This window comes from Mobula birostris, chromosome 5, assembly GCF_030028105.1.
Source record: "Mobula birostris isolate sMobBir1 chromosome 5, sMobBir1.hap1, whole genome shotgun sequence".
NCBI classification, from domain to species: domain Eukaryota; kingdom Metazoa; phylum Chordata; class Chondrichthyes; order Myliobatiformes; family Myliobatidae; genus Mobula; species Mobula birostris.
This window is the reverse complement of record NC_092374.1, coordinates 31,225,977-31,242,429: the sequence shown is the minus strand read 5'-3', so window position 1 is coordinate 31,242,429 and position 16,453 is coordinate 31,225,977. Positions and strand designations below refer to the sequence as shown.

The window sequence follows — 16,453 nt, the reverse complement described above, 5'->3', positions numbered from 1 at the left end:
TTATTGGGACATTAAATCCACCTTTCCCCAACACCCAATGTTGTGCCGAGCATAGACAGTAACAGGATGACACAACGGACTCTTCAATTATTGTTCTGTTTCCAATACATTCAGGGATATTGATGCAAAACAGAGCAAAAAACACACATAGAAAGCCTTTCGGGCAACACAACATTAGAAAGAAAACAAACTGGATGTAGGCAAATCTAAAGCACTGGAGAGGGTTCAAAGGAGGTTCACAAAAATGATTCCAGAATTGACTGGCTTGTTATATGAAGAGTGTCTGATGGCTCTGGGCCTGTATTCACTGGAATCCAGAAGAATGAGGGCTGACTTTATTGAAACCTATCGATTGGTAAAAGGTCTTGACAGAGTGGATGTGGAGAGGATGCTTCCTATGGTGGGAGAGTTTAAGACCAGTGGACAAAGCCTCAGAATAGAGGGGTGTCCTTTTAGAGCAGAGAACAGGAGGAATTTCTTTAGCCAGAGTGGTGAATCTGTGGAATTCTTTGCCACAGGCAGCTGTGGAAGACAAGTCTTTATGTATATTTAAGACATTAGTTGATAGATTCTTGATTGGTCAGAGCATGAAGGGATACAGGGAGAAGGCAGGAGACTGAGGCTGAGAGGAAAATTGGATCAGCCATGATGAAACGGTAGGGCAGACTCAATGGGCCAAATGGCCTAATTCTGCTCCTATATATTATGGTCTTATGATCTTATTTCCCAGAGAATGATCCCCCTCTCTGCCTTATGTATCAGTGGCATTCTGCCATGGGACTTCCTTCCCGGACAAACGCGAGGCCTGGGCAGCTGGGGAGGAAATGGAGAAGCTTGAGATCATCATTTAAATTCATAAGGAATTCTCTTTATCCTATCTTCCAGGGCAGCCTGCAGCCAAGAACTAGCTTAACTCCTGCTCATTTTGGCATTTTTCTGTTAAAGTAGTTCCAGATTTCTACATAATCTCAGCTTTATTACTAAGAGATGCAATGAAAGAACTGACTAATATTTCTGAGTTGAGAGCAAAGCCACGGTATTCTCTCCCTCCTGGTCCTTACCCTTGCAAGTGGAACAAGTGCCACACCTCCTCTACACCTCCTCCCTCACTACCATTCAGGGCCCCAAACAGTCCTTCCAGGTGAGGTGACACTACACCTGTGAGCCTGTTGGGATCATCTACTATAATCTGGTGCTCCTGGTGTGGTCTGCTGTATATTGGTGAGACCCAACGTACTTTGGGAGACCACTTTGCCGAGCATCTACACTCTGTCCACCAGTAAAAGCGGGATCTCCTGGTAGCCACTCATTTCAATTCTACTTCTCATACCCATTTTGACATGTCAGTCCATGGTTTCCTCTACTGTCGCGATGAGGCCACACTCAGGTTGAAAGAGCAATACCTAATATCTCATCTGAGAGCCTCTAACCTGATAGCATGGACAATGATTTCTTGAACTTCTGGTAACTGCCCCCCCCCCTTCACCATTCTTGTTTCCCTCTCTCACCTTATCTCCTTACCTGCCCATCACTTCCCTCTGGTGCTCCTCCTCCTTCCTTTTCCCCCACGGTCTTCTACCCACCCTCCTGTGAGATTCCCCCTCCTCCAGCCCTTTATCTCTTTCACTAATCAACTCCTCGGCTCTTTATTTCACCTCTTTCCCCCGGTTTCACCTATCATCTACCACCTTGCACTTCTTCCTCCCCTCCCTGCACCTTCTTACTCTGACCTCATATTCCTTCCCAGTCCTGATGAAGGGTATCAGCCTGAAACATCGACTCTTTATTCTCTTCCATAGATACTGTCTGGCCTTCTGAGTTCCTTCAGTATCTTGCGTGTGTTGCTTTGGATATCCAGCATCTGCAGGTACTTTTGTGGATGGCATTCTTTTAATAATGGCATTGAGTAACTGTAGTGTAGCTCAGGCGATCAAAATACATGGAAGTACCATCAAGTTATTAAAATATGATCTAAGAAGGTTTGTATTGTTATGGCACCTTCCATAATCTAAGTGCCAAATGGCCCAATTCTGCTCCTTATGATCTTATGGCATGAGAAAGTATTTTACAGAAGGTGAAGTGTAGTGAAAGATAATGGTCAATTTTATGTGCCACAGGGTCGTGGAAAATATGGATCAGTTTCCATTTCTCAGGAGGTATCAGCACTTGACACTGTTGATGAAATTCACCACCACTCCTAATGCACAAGCATATCCTCTGACTACCTGAGGAAAAGATCATTCGAAGATGAGGACCTGACGCTCAGCACTAAGCTCATGGTTTTTGAGTGGCAGTGGCCTCTGACCTCCTGTATGCTTTAGAGGCATGGTCTTTCTCTGTAAAACCCTCTGAAATTCATTACAACACACACAAAATGGTGGAGGAACTCAGCAGGCCAAGCTGCATTTATGGAAAAGAGTAAACAGTCGATGTTTCAGGCTGAGGATCTAATACCTGTCCTGATGAAGAGCCTCAGCCCGAAATGTCAACTGTCACTCTTTTCCATAGATGCTGCCTGGCCTGCTGAATTCCTCAAGCATTTTGTATGAAATCCTCCAAACTCATTGACAGGATAAATGAATCAATGTCAACAACCACTCCCAGAACAAAGACTCTGTATTGAGGCCCTGATTGCTTTCATCCAGCTCTAATACTTGGACCATATTATCCATGTGCCTACCATCATAGTCCAAAAAAAAGGAACTCTATTCTGAACTGTGATCCCTTCAGAAGTAAACAGAAACCAAGTGAAAATGGCATAGAGAAAGCAGAAACTATTGGGAACACCCAGCTGGTCAGGCAGCGTCTGTGGAAGGAGAAACTATTAGTGTTTGAGGTTCAGAAGTGGATTGGGAAAGAGGTAAATACAAGTCAGTTATAAGACCATAACATTCAGAGCAGAAGCAGGCCACTTGGCCCATTGAGTCTGCTCTGCCATTCAATCATGGGCTGATCCAATTCTTCCAGTCATCCCCACTCCCCTGCCTTCTCCCCATACCCTTTGATACCCCGGCTAATCAAGAACCTATCTATCTCTGCCTTAAATGCACCCAATGACTTGGCCTCCACAGCCACTCGTGGCATCAAATTCCACAGATTTACCACCCTCTGACTAAAGTAATTTCTTCGCATCTCTGTTCTAAATGGACGTCCTTCAATCCTATGGTTGTGCCCTGTTGTCCTAGACTCCCCTACCATGGGAAATAACTTTGCCATATCTAATCTGTTCAGGCCTTTTGACATTTGGAATGTTTCAATGAGATTCCCGACCCCCCCCCCCCCCCCATTCTCCTGAACTCCAGGGAATACAGACCAAGAGCTGCCAGACATTCCTCATATGGTAACCCTTTCATTCCCGGAATCATTCTCGTAAGTCAGTTTTTGGGTTTGAGAGGATGGATAGAACAATGGGAATATCTCTAAAAAGTGAGTCCTAGTGGTTTAATGGGTTCAGTTAGCAGCACATTAAACTTCTTTATCTGTGTACTGTGTTGCAAAAGGTGAGGCTGTGGGACATGCCCAAAAGGCCAAACCATACACACCAAGTATGAAAATCTAAACCAATGTGATAATGGTCAGAAATTGAGTAAGCTCTCTTAAGTTGGGGAATAAAAAAAATTGAGTCTAGAAGGCTGCAACATTGCCAGCCCGAAGATGAGGTGGTGTCCTTCATGCCTGTATTGGGCCTTGTGATAACAAGAGGGATCACAAGGGATCCCCTCAAGTCAGAGTGGGAGTGGGATGGTGAAATAAAAGTGACAGGCAACTGGAAGATCAGTCTCTCTCCTGTGGACTACCACATGTGCTCTGCAAAGCATTTGCCCAAGCTGAGTTTGGTTTGTCCTGTGTAGAGGAGATCACGTTTTGAACTATACTCTGACTGGAAGAAATTCAAGTCAATAGCTGCTTTGGTGAAAGTCCTAAAGGGTCGTGACCTGAAGCGTCGATTGTTTACTCATTTCCACAGATACTGCCTGACCTACTGAGTTCTCCTGCATTTTGTATGTGTTGCATTGGACTATTTGGATCCCTGGATGTTGGGCAGGGGAGAGGTGAAAGACTGGTGTTGCATCTTCTGTGGTTGCAAGGGAAACTGCCATAAGACAGGGATTGATAGGTGGGGAGAACCCTTGCAACCCACCTGTGCAACCAGTCAAGCAACAACTGCTCCATCCCGCATTGGCCTATATCCACTTCAGAGCCTACAGAACTGAAGTGAAAACAAGTCTTTCTCAACTCTGTTAAGAAAAAGAAGCAAAAGAAATAGGTTTCAGGTCACAAGGCCTGAAAATGTGGCGTGTCAGCACAGAATGTACTTTCAAACAAATCTTCATCTATCACGGGGACAGAAATAGCTTCTACACTGACTTGGTTATGATACAGAATAAATCTCTTCAGCCATTATTTAGACAATACAAACAAACATATTTCAATTCAGATTATTATCCTTATATTCCTAAACTTTTTAAAATTAATTGTAACCATGTGTTTATTTTTGTTCTTTTGAAGTCTATATCATGTCTTTACCCAAGTTTGCTTCTTCAGTTTATTAGTTAATTAACTCATTTGCTGTGGTGTCAATAGATTCTGAGAAACCATGCGGATACAATTAGTTATGGATGAATGGGATCGATGCCAGACATCTGGAAGTGCTGCAGATAATTGGAACAAGTGGAAAATTGTGTCCAGCTCAACCTGGGCCTGTTTTGAACCCAGATGATAATAAACATCAATCACAAAAAATTGCTATTCATCCACATGTTTGCAGTGAAGTAAAAGTTCTCTTTGGACAAGAGCCATTGTTCAGGTACTCATAAACTCAAAGATTAAAGCCATTGAAGATACTAAAAAGGATGAATAATATCATTATTCATATATTACCTCTCAGAACACTCATTTTCCAAGGCTGCTGATGGAAACCACTATCAAGGGTTGTACTGTGTGAAGCACACCCTTTCATTACACTGAGCAAGAAACAAACTGCTGGAAGAACTCAACAGGTCAGGCAGGATCTGTAGAGTCAAATGGATAGCTGATAATTTGGGTCGAGACCCTTCATTCTGGACTGAAAGAGGAGAAATAATCTAGTACAAAGAGCAAAGGGAGTGGAGGATGGTGCAAAAGCTGGCAAGTGATAGGTGGATGCAGATGAGGAGGCATGATAGGCACATGGAGAAAGGAAGTATGGAAGTAGCAACAAAGGCTGGGAAGGGATAAATGGCCACAACAATGGGCTGCAGATGGTAGAACCCGATAAGAAGAGAGGGAGGATCATGAAACCAAATAAGGGAGGTGGGGTTGATAGAAACTATCAAGGAAAGCAGTGGGATTCTGTGGGTAGAATGAGTGGTTGATAGGTAGTTGGAGTAGAAAGAGAAGAGATAAGATTACAAGAATCAGCTTTATTTGTCTGTTTATCGAAACAATGATACATGCAGTGAAGTGCATCATTTGCATTAACGACCAACAACGTCTCTGCATGTGATGGGGCAACCCGCTAGTGTCGCCTTGCTTCCAGAGCCAACATAACATGCCCACAACTTACTCACCCGTACGTCTTATGTTTTGGAACATGGGACAAAACTGGAAGCTAGAGGCAAGTGTACAAATGCCTTACAGCCAGTGGCAGAAATTGAACTGCGGGACAAACTGGAGAATTCAATGTCCATGCCGTCTGCTACCCAAGTGCCATATGAAGTGCTGTTCCTTTAGTTTGCACTTGGCAATGGAGGAGGCAGAGGTCAATTAGGTTTGTGTGGGAATGGGAGGGAAATTAAACTAGCTTGCAGCTGGGAGTTCCATGGTGGATGGAGAGTTGGTGCTTGGCAAAGCCATCTCACTGATGTGGAGGACATCAGTAATACTACCAGGCAATAGATACTGAGAATCTGAAACATAACATTAAGTTCTGAAAATACTCAACAGGTCAGGCAGCGTCTTTAGAGGGGTTAACAAAGAGGGCCTTGAAGATGGCCTTTTTAATGATCCCCAGTCTCTCAGACAAGAAAGTATATTTGTGCTCACACATCCACTTTCCTGGAGCTGTTGTTTCATGCAGGGACAAATTGACGATTGTCTGTTTTCTCCAAACACATTGATTTGGATAAATGCTTTAAGCAGTGCTCAGCAATGGGATTCATTTTATTGAGAGGATTGCATCCTTAGTGAACTGGATAACACACTCAGTAATTTAATAACATAGCACAGTAAACTTTCGACATGTCCAGAGAAAATCAGTGAGGACCTGTGAAAATCAGAACTGCACATTTAGTTATATCACCACACCACCCTGCAATGAGTCCCTTATCTCACTCCCTTTTGAATTCTACATTGAATTAACCTGCGTACTATTCCTGGCAGTGTACTTCTGACTCGATAAAACAAATTTTGGTGTCAGTTTCGGCCTGTTTGCTACTTTCCTTCATTTTACCCCCCATAGTTTTGACCTCTCCACCAGGTCAAGAACTATCTGCACTACCTGTCTCCTCAAAAACTCCATTGTTCCAAGGTGGACAAGCCACTTCTTCAGACTATACCTATAATCAAAGCCCCTAATCTCTGGAATCATCTCAGTCAGTCTCCTCTGTGGCCTCCCCAAAGCCTTTATGTCTTTCTTAAATGTGATGCCAAGAAATTAACATAATACTCATTATTTATTATGGTTGAACCAATGCTTCATATTGACATTCTTTGTGACTTCCTTGCTTTTGCAGTCAGTGCCCCTACGGATAATGCCCAAGATTCTATATGGCTTGATAACTACTATCTCAACCTGGCTTGCCGGCTTCAAATGCAGAACTCTTCCATTAAGAACATAGAACAGTACAGTTTCCCTTTTAGAACTGCATCCTCTAGTTTATCTCCTCTCACCCTCTTCTTGCTAAAATGTAACACGTTAAACTTCATCTGCCATCCGTCTGCACATTGCACCAGCCTATCTTCTTGCAGTACTCACAGTTCACTACGACTGCAAGTTCTATGTCATCTGTAACTTAGAGAATTGTACCTGCACATCCAAGTCCAAAATATTAACATTTATTAAGAAGTGCAGCACTACCAATATTGCAACACACAGAAAATGCTGGAGGAACTCGGCACCTTGTGTGTATTGCTTTGGATTTCCAGCATCTGCAGACTTTCTCATGTTTGTGATTTACTACTATTATAGATTCGTAGAGCACGACACTGAAAACTTCCCTCTAGTGTGAAAAGCAGCTTATTTTCTATGTTTCTATGTTAACAGTACTATGCTTTATCTCCTGTTATTTATGCTGTTACAGCATCTTTTAAACTATGGCCTTATATATTTATCATAAGCCCATTATGTGGCACCTATTCAAAAGATTTTAAATATGTACAGTAATCAAACCATACTTCCCTCCTCAAACCTCTCCATTACTTCACAAAAATAAACATTATCTAATTTGGTAGGCCCAATTTGTCTTTTACAAATTCAAGATGCTTTCTCTAATCAATCCACATTATTCTAGTAATGAAAAAATCTGTTACTTATCATTGTTCTTACCAACATAAACCGATTGGCCTGTAATTACATAGGCTCACACACTAGTGGCTTAGCTGGTGCTGGAGAAGCAGATTTTCCAGGCTATTAAATGTTTTTCCTATTAATAACCCATTTTAAATCCGCTTATAAATAATACTTGAAAAATTCACCTTTTTGTATATTAGAATGTATTATAGCATATTTCCCAGTAAACCCAGTAAAATTAAACAGATCAGGGGAAATGGGAGCCCAGTCAGTTTGAAGAGAGTGTGGGAGTAGGTGAACAAGTGTATCAATGAGTGGAAAGCACAAGACTGTGCTAGAGGTGGAATATATATGGGGTCACAGTTCTCTTCGCATTTTTACTCTTCCTTGCACCTGGGGAGCAAGTATTTCTCAGGCCTGTTGAACAAAACTGAGCTGCTAAACCAATAATCCCCTACCTTTGCATGGAAGATATTGTTTTATTTTTCTAAAGTGTTACCAAAGTATGTTTCTTGAATTTTTTTTTAATGGAAATATTGGAGTCGGATGCTCCTGCAGTAGTCACAACAAACCTCTTGAATGAGACAGAATATGGTGGCACTGATAATGCTCACATAACACAGATTTTTTTCATATATTACTAATTTGATTTATTCAGCAATACCAATTAAACAATATAAATAATTTAGTTAATTTAAAAGTACTTAAAGTTTTGGATCCGTGACAAATTTGAATCAAGAAGCTTTTAGTTTATTTATTCTTATCATAGGCAAGAGCTCATTATATTGTACAGTGAGAATGCTTACATTTCTCATGCCTTTATGATTTGCCCTGAAAATTTTATTCAACGTTAAAAACACTAATTAAAGGCAAGTGAGTGTTGTTATAATTCAAATAGGTGGCCAAAGGATAACGGAAAATTGCGAAGTAGCTATTTTTCATGGTAAGGAAAACGGTTCATGTAATATTCCACTCGATGATTCATCTCTAGGTGCTTAGCTGTGGAGCACAAGCCTTGGCTTCTCACAGGCAATTGAGAATAGGCGAGCTTGAGAATTTGAACTCCGGTTCTTGAACTCTTTCCAAAAACTCAGAGTATCTCAGGAAATTGAGCCAATATCTTTAAATTCACTTCCAAGTTCTGTACAATGAATTGGCAAGAACTAAGCAATAAAGAGAGTGAACTCTTTCCTTCCAGAAAGGGAACCAGATAACATCACATAGAACAAACATATTTCTTGTGTGGTGATGAAGAACTGCAATGAGTTAGAGGAATCTTTTATAACCACAGTTGTCAAGAGAAACTGTTGCAATTTAACCATCTGACAAAATCACAAAGTTAATGTAAAAATAGGAACATCAAACAAAATAATAAAACTTCCTCCAGGCATGTAGATAGAAGACTATAAAGTTAAGATATGAACAGAATCACAAAGAATTAATAATACTATGGGCTACCACTGGTAAAAATATTAACCAATTATTTGCTAAAGCGCAGTGTGATATGGTGAATAAAGTCCAGAGAACCCTTACAGCCTGTGGATAGTACATCTTCCAGAAAAGGCACTGCTGGATCCAAAATAGAGTTAGTACAGGGTTAAAATTCATCTGTTCTGAGTGTCAGGAAATGTAAAGGAGGCTTGACCCAAACACAGAGCAGCAGAGACGACTTAGCAGTGAGCGATAACTTTAATAATCAACTGCAAAATAATAAGCCATGAGGGGCCACAAAACAAGAGGGGACAGATACTTAACATGACAAGGTAACTGAAGGCTAGGAGCAACTGGAGGCAGGCTGGTTCATATGAGAGAATGAGGACTGTGGATGAGAGCTGGGTTTAAAATCAGCTGCAGGTGGTCATTCTAGCTGGATGGAGATGCCTGCCCATGCAGGCCTGATAAGACCCTCACTCCTACAGCCGAGATCCAAGGCCTAAGATGATCCAAACGGGTTCAGTGGAACTGCTCAGCGAGTGCTGGATCCAAGAATAAACTGGATGATACCCAAGGCCTCTCCTTGGGATCATACCCTTCTCAGTCAACCAGGTGCTGCATACCCCATCCACGGCAGCACGAATACATCAACTGGAGAGCTGTGTACACTGGACCGCCTTTCGCCACCCTTCATTCCAGAGGTTCAGGCTCAGGTGAGTTAAGTGGTCCATGGACAACAGGCTTGAGGCAGGACGCATGGAAGGTAGGTGTGAACCTGAGAGATGGTGGCTGCTGAAGATGGTTGATGTGATAGGTAATCTTAAGGAGACCAATGAACCAGTGTGAGAGCTTGCAGAAGTCAGTGCACAGGGGCAGATCTTGGGTGGACATCCAGGTATAGCTCCCAGGTTGGAACAGTCTGGCTGGGCACTGATGGTGGTTAATGCGGAAGCAGCAGGCTCGGTACGCAGCTAGGATGGCCTTCCAAGGAATCCAGCATCGGCGCAGCAGGGCCCGAGCTGACAAAGTATCGGCCGTTGGCTCCTCCATGAGAAGCACTGCGGATCGGTGGCTGTGAAACACTTCAAAGAGTGACATACCTGTGGCAGAGGAGGTGTGTGGATTGTGGGACAGCTCAGCCCAGAGCGGATACCTCTTCCACGTGGGAAGGTTAGAGGCGGTGAAGCATCGCAGAAACGTCTCCACTTGTTGACTGGCTCTTTCTGACGGACCTTTGATCTGTGGATGATAACCAGTGAGCAAATTTGCTGAGGTGTGGAGGAGGGAGCAGAATGCTTTGCAAAACCAGGAGACAAATTGTGGGCCCCGGTCGGATACAATGCCCAGAGGGAAACCGCAAAAGTGAAGTGTATATTGGAGAACCAGGTCCCCGCTGTCTCAGTGGTTCATGGAAGCTTGGGGAAGGCAATAAAGTGGGTTAGGCCTTGGGGTGAAAGGTCATAACCCAGGAAGGGAATGACAGAGGTGTGGAACTGGCATTTTTCTAATGAGCAGGACAGCTGGTTTTCAAGGATACACTGAATGAATAACCAGACACGACAGACATGGTCTTTGGGGTCCTTGGAGGAGATGAAGATGTCATCGAGGTAGACGAACACATACCTGTGTAGTATATAACAGAGGATCTCATTGATGAAGGCTTGGAGGACAGCTAGACTGTTGAAAAAGTCTGAAAGGCATCACCAAGTATTCACAGTGGCCAATAGGTGTTATGAATGTTGTCTTCCACTCATCCCCCAGGAGGACGTAGATCAGGTTGTGCATGCTCCAGTTCGGTGAAGATTTGAGCCCTGTGGAGAGTTTTGGATGCACCATCCAGCAAAGAGAGATGGTACCAGTTCTTAATGGTGATTTTGTTGAGTTCATGGTAATCAATGCGGGGATAAAGACCACCATCTTTCTTTTTGACAAAGAAGAATCCTGCACCACTGGAGACTGGGATGGTCAAATGAAGCTGGGTTGTAGTGTGAGAATTGGGCTGTGGTACTGGAACAAGAGACCGGGGGTGCTTAGCAGATAGAATGCCCCTCACCTCTACCCAGTGGTGCCATTTTCCCGGACACGTGTGCATTTGATGGGTGGGTGATCAGTGGCTGTGCAATAAGTGCACAGTTACTTCTCCACCAATGCTCATGGTCTTGGGGTGGTTTAGGAAGCTTTCTCTACCTGCATGGGTTCTGGTGCTTAGGGTGCTGCAGCCTGAAGTGGTTTGTGAATAGAACTGGGGCTCTGGCTGATGATTTGATGGGTTGTTCCATAAGACACTTCTCAATTCAGAGGGCCACACAGGCTTTCAAGGTCGGTGGGCATCTCCCAGGTAGACAGCTTGTCTTTCGAGCACTCTGAGAGGTCATGATGGTGTGAGCCAGCAGTGCTTCTGCATTCCAGCCACAGTCCACTGTAAGGGTCTTGAATTACATGGGGTAATCCAGCACCGAGCGCGAGACTTGATGCTGCTAAAGTATCCGATCCACTGTCCCCTTCCACTTCCCGGATAGTCGAAAACCCAGTATAGCTCAGTGGTGAGTTCCTCATATTTGTTGCAAGATGGTGGTTTTATTGTCCTAGTTAGTAGCAGCCCAGATCAGGGTTCACACTGTCAAGAGAGATATGATGAAGGCAATTTTGGCTTGGTCCACAGCATACAGAGACAGCGAGAGCTCGAAGTGTGAGACGAAGTGTCAAACACTCTGAGAAGCTGTGATGGTAATAGTGTGCAGCAGTTCCGCATTCCAGCCACAGTCTACTGTAAGGGTCCTGAATTACATGGGGTAATCCAGCACCGAGCGCGAGTCTTGATGCTGCCAAAGTATGCTATCCACTGCCCCCTCTGGGACGGGGAGTTGTGGTACTGGGTTGGTGATTCCATCAAAGCATTTGGATAGCTGAATCCAGGGCTCCAAGGGAGGAGGATGACTGGCTCAGGATTGCTAAGAGAGTAATGAGATGGAGAGTTGATGGAGAGTGGTGAGCAGATAGTCAATTGTTTCCTGCTGATTCTGGATCACAGACTCATGTCAGCAAGAACTTACTTTAGGAGAGCAAACTCTGATGGATCAATTGTGGGTTCACTCACTCTGTCAGGAAATGTAGAGGAAGCTTGATCCACTGGAGATGATTTAGCACTGAGCAATAATTTTAATAATAAGTTGCAAAATAACAAGCCATGAGGGGCCACAAAACAAAAGAGAACAGATACTTAACATGACAAGGCAACAGGATAACTGAAAGCTAGGAGCAACTGGTTAAGGCTGGCAGGTTTGACAGAGTGAACAAGGATTGTGGATGAAAGCTGTGTTTAAATAGGCTGCAGGTGATGTGTTGGAAATGAATGGCAGGTGACTCCTGTTAGCTGGGAGGTGTCTGCCTGAGCAGGCCTGATACTAAGTGGCAAAGTGAGAAAACTGAGGTCCAACTAGGATCAGTTCTGTTCACAATTTGAAAGTATTTAAACGCTGGAATCAAAAACATACTTTCTAAATTTGCAGATAGCAGCAAATAAAAGGGGCACAGAGACAGTCAAGGTCAAGAACTGCAAAGAAGAATTAACAGGTGGGCACAATGTTTGGAAAAAAGCAGTGTGAGGAATTACATAAACTTTAGTAAGACAACAATGGAAGTCATATATTACTGGAATTTAAAAGGAGTAAAGAAGCAGAGAGATCTAGGAGCTCAAATGCACAAATTACTGATCTGTCAATAAAAAGACATCTCAAGTTCTACAGCAACACACACACACACACACAAAATGAATTGCTCTAGAACTTGCAATGTTTTTTTATTGCTTCTTTTTCTTGATGAAGTGTCTCAACTCAAAACTTCTGTTTGTTCCCCTCCCTGACTTGTTGAATTCCTCCTGCTCTTTGTGTGTGTACTTTAGATTTCCAGCATCTGCAGAATCTTGTGTTCATGTACCTTTTCAAATCGATTTTAAATATTATAATCATGCCTACTTCTACCATTCATTCTGGCAGCTTGTTCCACTATCCTTCCTTCTGAAGAGGTGGAGACACGTCCAAATAAGGCTCTTCAAAAGTTTTAAAAAAAAATATATACAGCATAGATAAAGTGTGGTTCTACTTTGGGAACCCAACAGTTTAGAAGAGCCATAGCAAAAATCAGACATAGATTTCAAAGAAATTATTTTACATAGACAGCAGTGTGAATCTGGAACTCACTCTAGCAGAAAGCAGCTCTGGTCAATTCTATTAAGGGAGACTATGTGATGATGAAGTCTTTTCGACCTATTTCAGTTCACTTATTGAGAACGACCCACACCATTCCAATTTTCTTTTTCATTTCTCATCTTCACCATTCTATTTGGAATCCCGTCTGGGTCATGATTACTCTGTGTGAAAAAATTGAGATATATCAGTCCTAGATTTGCCCATTACTGGTTTAAATCTGTGTTCCTTTGTCCTATTCTAACCATTTAACTTCAACTGATAGACCAAGTGTAATTTCTCCATACGATTTATTGGGCCAAATCATACTTGATCGTGGCTGCATCCAAATGTTGTTTCTAAAGCAGCATTTACTTTATGCTGCATTTAAAAACAAAGAGTTCAAAACCATTTAATAATTAAAATGATTAAAGAATAAATTACTAAGGGAAAGAAAGCTTAATTGCTGGAAATTAACAAAACTGTTAAGTCTAAGTAAACAGTGTAAGTAAATCAAAGAAAAAATGTCTGCACTCAGCTTTTCCATGTAGGCTTGGAACCCCATTCAAGTAAATAAATACTAGCCATTCCTCAAGTGAAGATGAAAGTCTGGATCTGATGTTTTTGTTCTTTTTTAGAGTTTAGTTCTGACTCCAACTATACTGTGGTTGTACCCCACTGAGGTTCAGTGTGTCCCTCCAGATAGGACCAGCTTAGATGGGCATCTTGGTTGGCGTGGATGAGTTGAACTGAAAGGTCTGTTTAAGTACTGTATTACTCCATAACCCTGTGATTGATGCTGACAGATCATCAGCTGTCAAGCAGGAATCCAGAATTTAGCAAAGAATGGGAAGTTGCTGTTTCAGATGCAGATATGATTTTCCAGCTGTCTGAAAAGTTGTTGTGTATGTACCTTAGGAATTCTCTATGCCAGAATGCAGTGGAAGCAGAGTCACCAAATATATTCAGAGCTGAATATCAGAATATTTTCCCTCAAAGAAGCCAAGTGACTGGTTAAATATTTATATATAAGCTCTACATTTATTTTAGATTTTCAGCATTCAGAGTTGTTGTTTCTTTTGCATTTGATAAAAAAATCAGTCCTCATCCCCTCAACACAACACTCTCTTTTACCTTTTGTCTTTTCCATTTTATTTACTTCTTTTTGTCTTTATTTGTGTTGGTATATTTGGTAAGACCCACATTTACAGCCAGATCTGATTGCTCAGTGCATGCACCCAATCTGAATTCATTCCAAAAAGATCATAGCTGAAGTTTCACCTTCTATTTGGAATCCATCCAGAATCCTAAATATTCTTGATGATACTTTGTGTTTCCAAGTAGAGGAAAGGCACTTCTTGCATTCTGATTTGCATGATCTCAGTTCCTCACTTCCATTACAATGTCTCCTTCTGTAACATAATTGCTGTCTTTACCACTTTAACATAAGAATTGGAAGGAAGTCCTAAGGAAGGGTCTCGGTATGAAAACGTCAATGCCTCCATGGATACTGCCTGACTAGCAGGGCTCATCCAGCGTGAGGGAGTGAGGGAGTGACATTAACAACATATTACATAGACAAATAAGTTTAATGCACCAGTAACTACACTCATGAGCCCACGTAAATTTATCCTATCATTGAGATTTTCCTTGTTTCACCTGTCTTTCCCCCACAATCTCTCCTAATGAAAACCAACTTGTTTTTATCCCCCCCCCCCCCTTCAAAGCTCTGACGAAGGGTCCTGGACCTCAGATATGAACTGTTTGTCTTTCCACAGATGCTGCCCAACCTGCTGCACCTGGCAAGTGTTTACTGCACTTTCTGTTTTTTACTTCACAAGGTGACAAGGATGTGGTGAAAGTCTCCTTGAGAAAATACAACAACCCTACTGACTCCTGGGAAACCTTCTCCTATGACAGCTCAAAGTAGCAAATGAGCATTCGGAATGGTGTTGAGAGTCTCAAGGCTACCCATGGGTGAATGCGGAAGTTCACTCACCTGCCCCATCAGGCTCCTTCTATCCCATCTATGGAAGGGTCTACAGTTCCTATGTTGGTCACGTTAGTCCAATTCAGAACTGACAAAACTGGAGTGGAATCAGGTGATTCTCTGTCTCGATGGAAAGCCCAAGATTTGGCTTAACTTCCTTGAATTTTATAATTTATATTTCTGCTAACAAAGCCATTGCTACAGTATCCCTTTGTCAGTATCCTAATCAACACGATCTGCAAATATCAAAGGTTTTAAAGGTATGTGTGAAGGTTGGAGAATACTCAAACATCACATGGTAAAAGAAAATTGAGAGAATGTACGATAGGAACCATAGAACAATGAACGGGACAGATAAAGCAGAAGTTAGCAAACTATTCAACAAGAACACCAAATATAGGAATGTAATTTCATGAAGTTTATTATAGAGATTTGCTAACATCTTTTTCTTTCTCTCAGAGGACACTGGAAATCTGGAAAGTCACAGTACTCAAGATGATGCAGAGAAGCTTTATGAAGATGGTATTGGACCTGGGGAATTATTTTATTTTTTTTATTTATAGAGAAGCAGTATGGTAACAGAACCTTCTGGCCCAGTGAACCCCGCACCATCCAATTACACCCACGTGACCAATTAACCTACTAATCCATGCAATGTGGGAGGAAACCGGAGCATGTGGAGGAAACACACACGATCACAGGGAGAACCTACAGGCAGCAGCGGGAATTGAACCTGCATCGCTGGCGCTGTAGTAGCATTACGTTAACCGCTACAGTACCATGCTGCCCTGATAGGTATTAAATTTATAAGAACAAATACTACACTTGATCCTAGCCAAAAGGCTGAGAAACGGTCCAGGGTGGGATTGGAGACTGAAGAAGGATTTAACTGAGGTCTTCAGAATTGTGAGAGGCCCAGGCTAAACAGCAAAGACCAATTTACCTCAGTGCAGAGAGCACAGAGGGTGTAGGTCTAAGTTAATTGAAAGACAGATGATGCCACAAGAACCATAATTTATCATGGAACTGGGTTTATGAGCATTCTATAAGATCATAACATAAAAATATCAGGAGAAGTGTAGGCCACAAAGTTCCTTCTCAGTCATTCTGTCTGATCTGATATTTGGCCTCATGTTCATTTATTTGCCTGATTCCCGGAACTCTTGATTACCATTGAATATTCTTAATGACTCAGCCTTCATAACTCTTTGGGACGAACAAAAATTCCAAAACTTCCAAATAGTCTGTGAAAAAGAATTCCAAGTGCAAATAAGTCTTGAGATTTTCTTCCCCTAGACCTGACAGGCCACTCAGCCTCAGCATGTTCAACTCTTATTATTCTAATGTCTTGAGAAC

At 42.3% G+C, this 16,453-nt stretch overlaps 1 pseudogene; it reads right to left on the bottom strand.

The window, feature by feature from the left end:
* Positions 1-15,844: 15,844 nt before the first annotated feature.
* On the bottom strand, positions 15,845-15,952 carry LOC140198538 (U2 spliceosomal RNA; annotated as a pseudogene).
* Between the last annotated feature and the right edge of the window lie 501 nt (positions 15,953-16,453).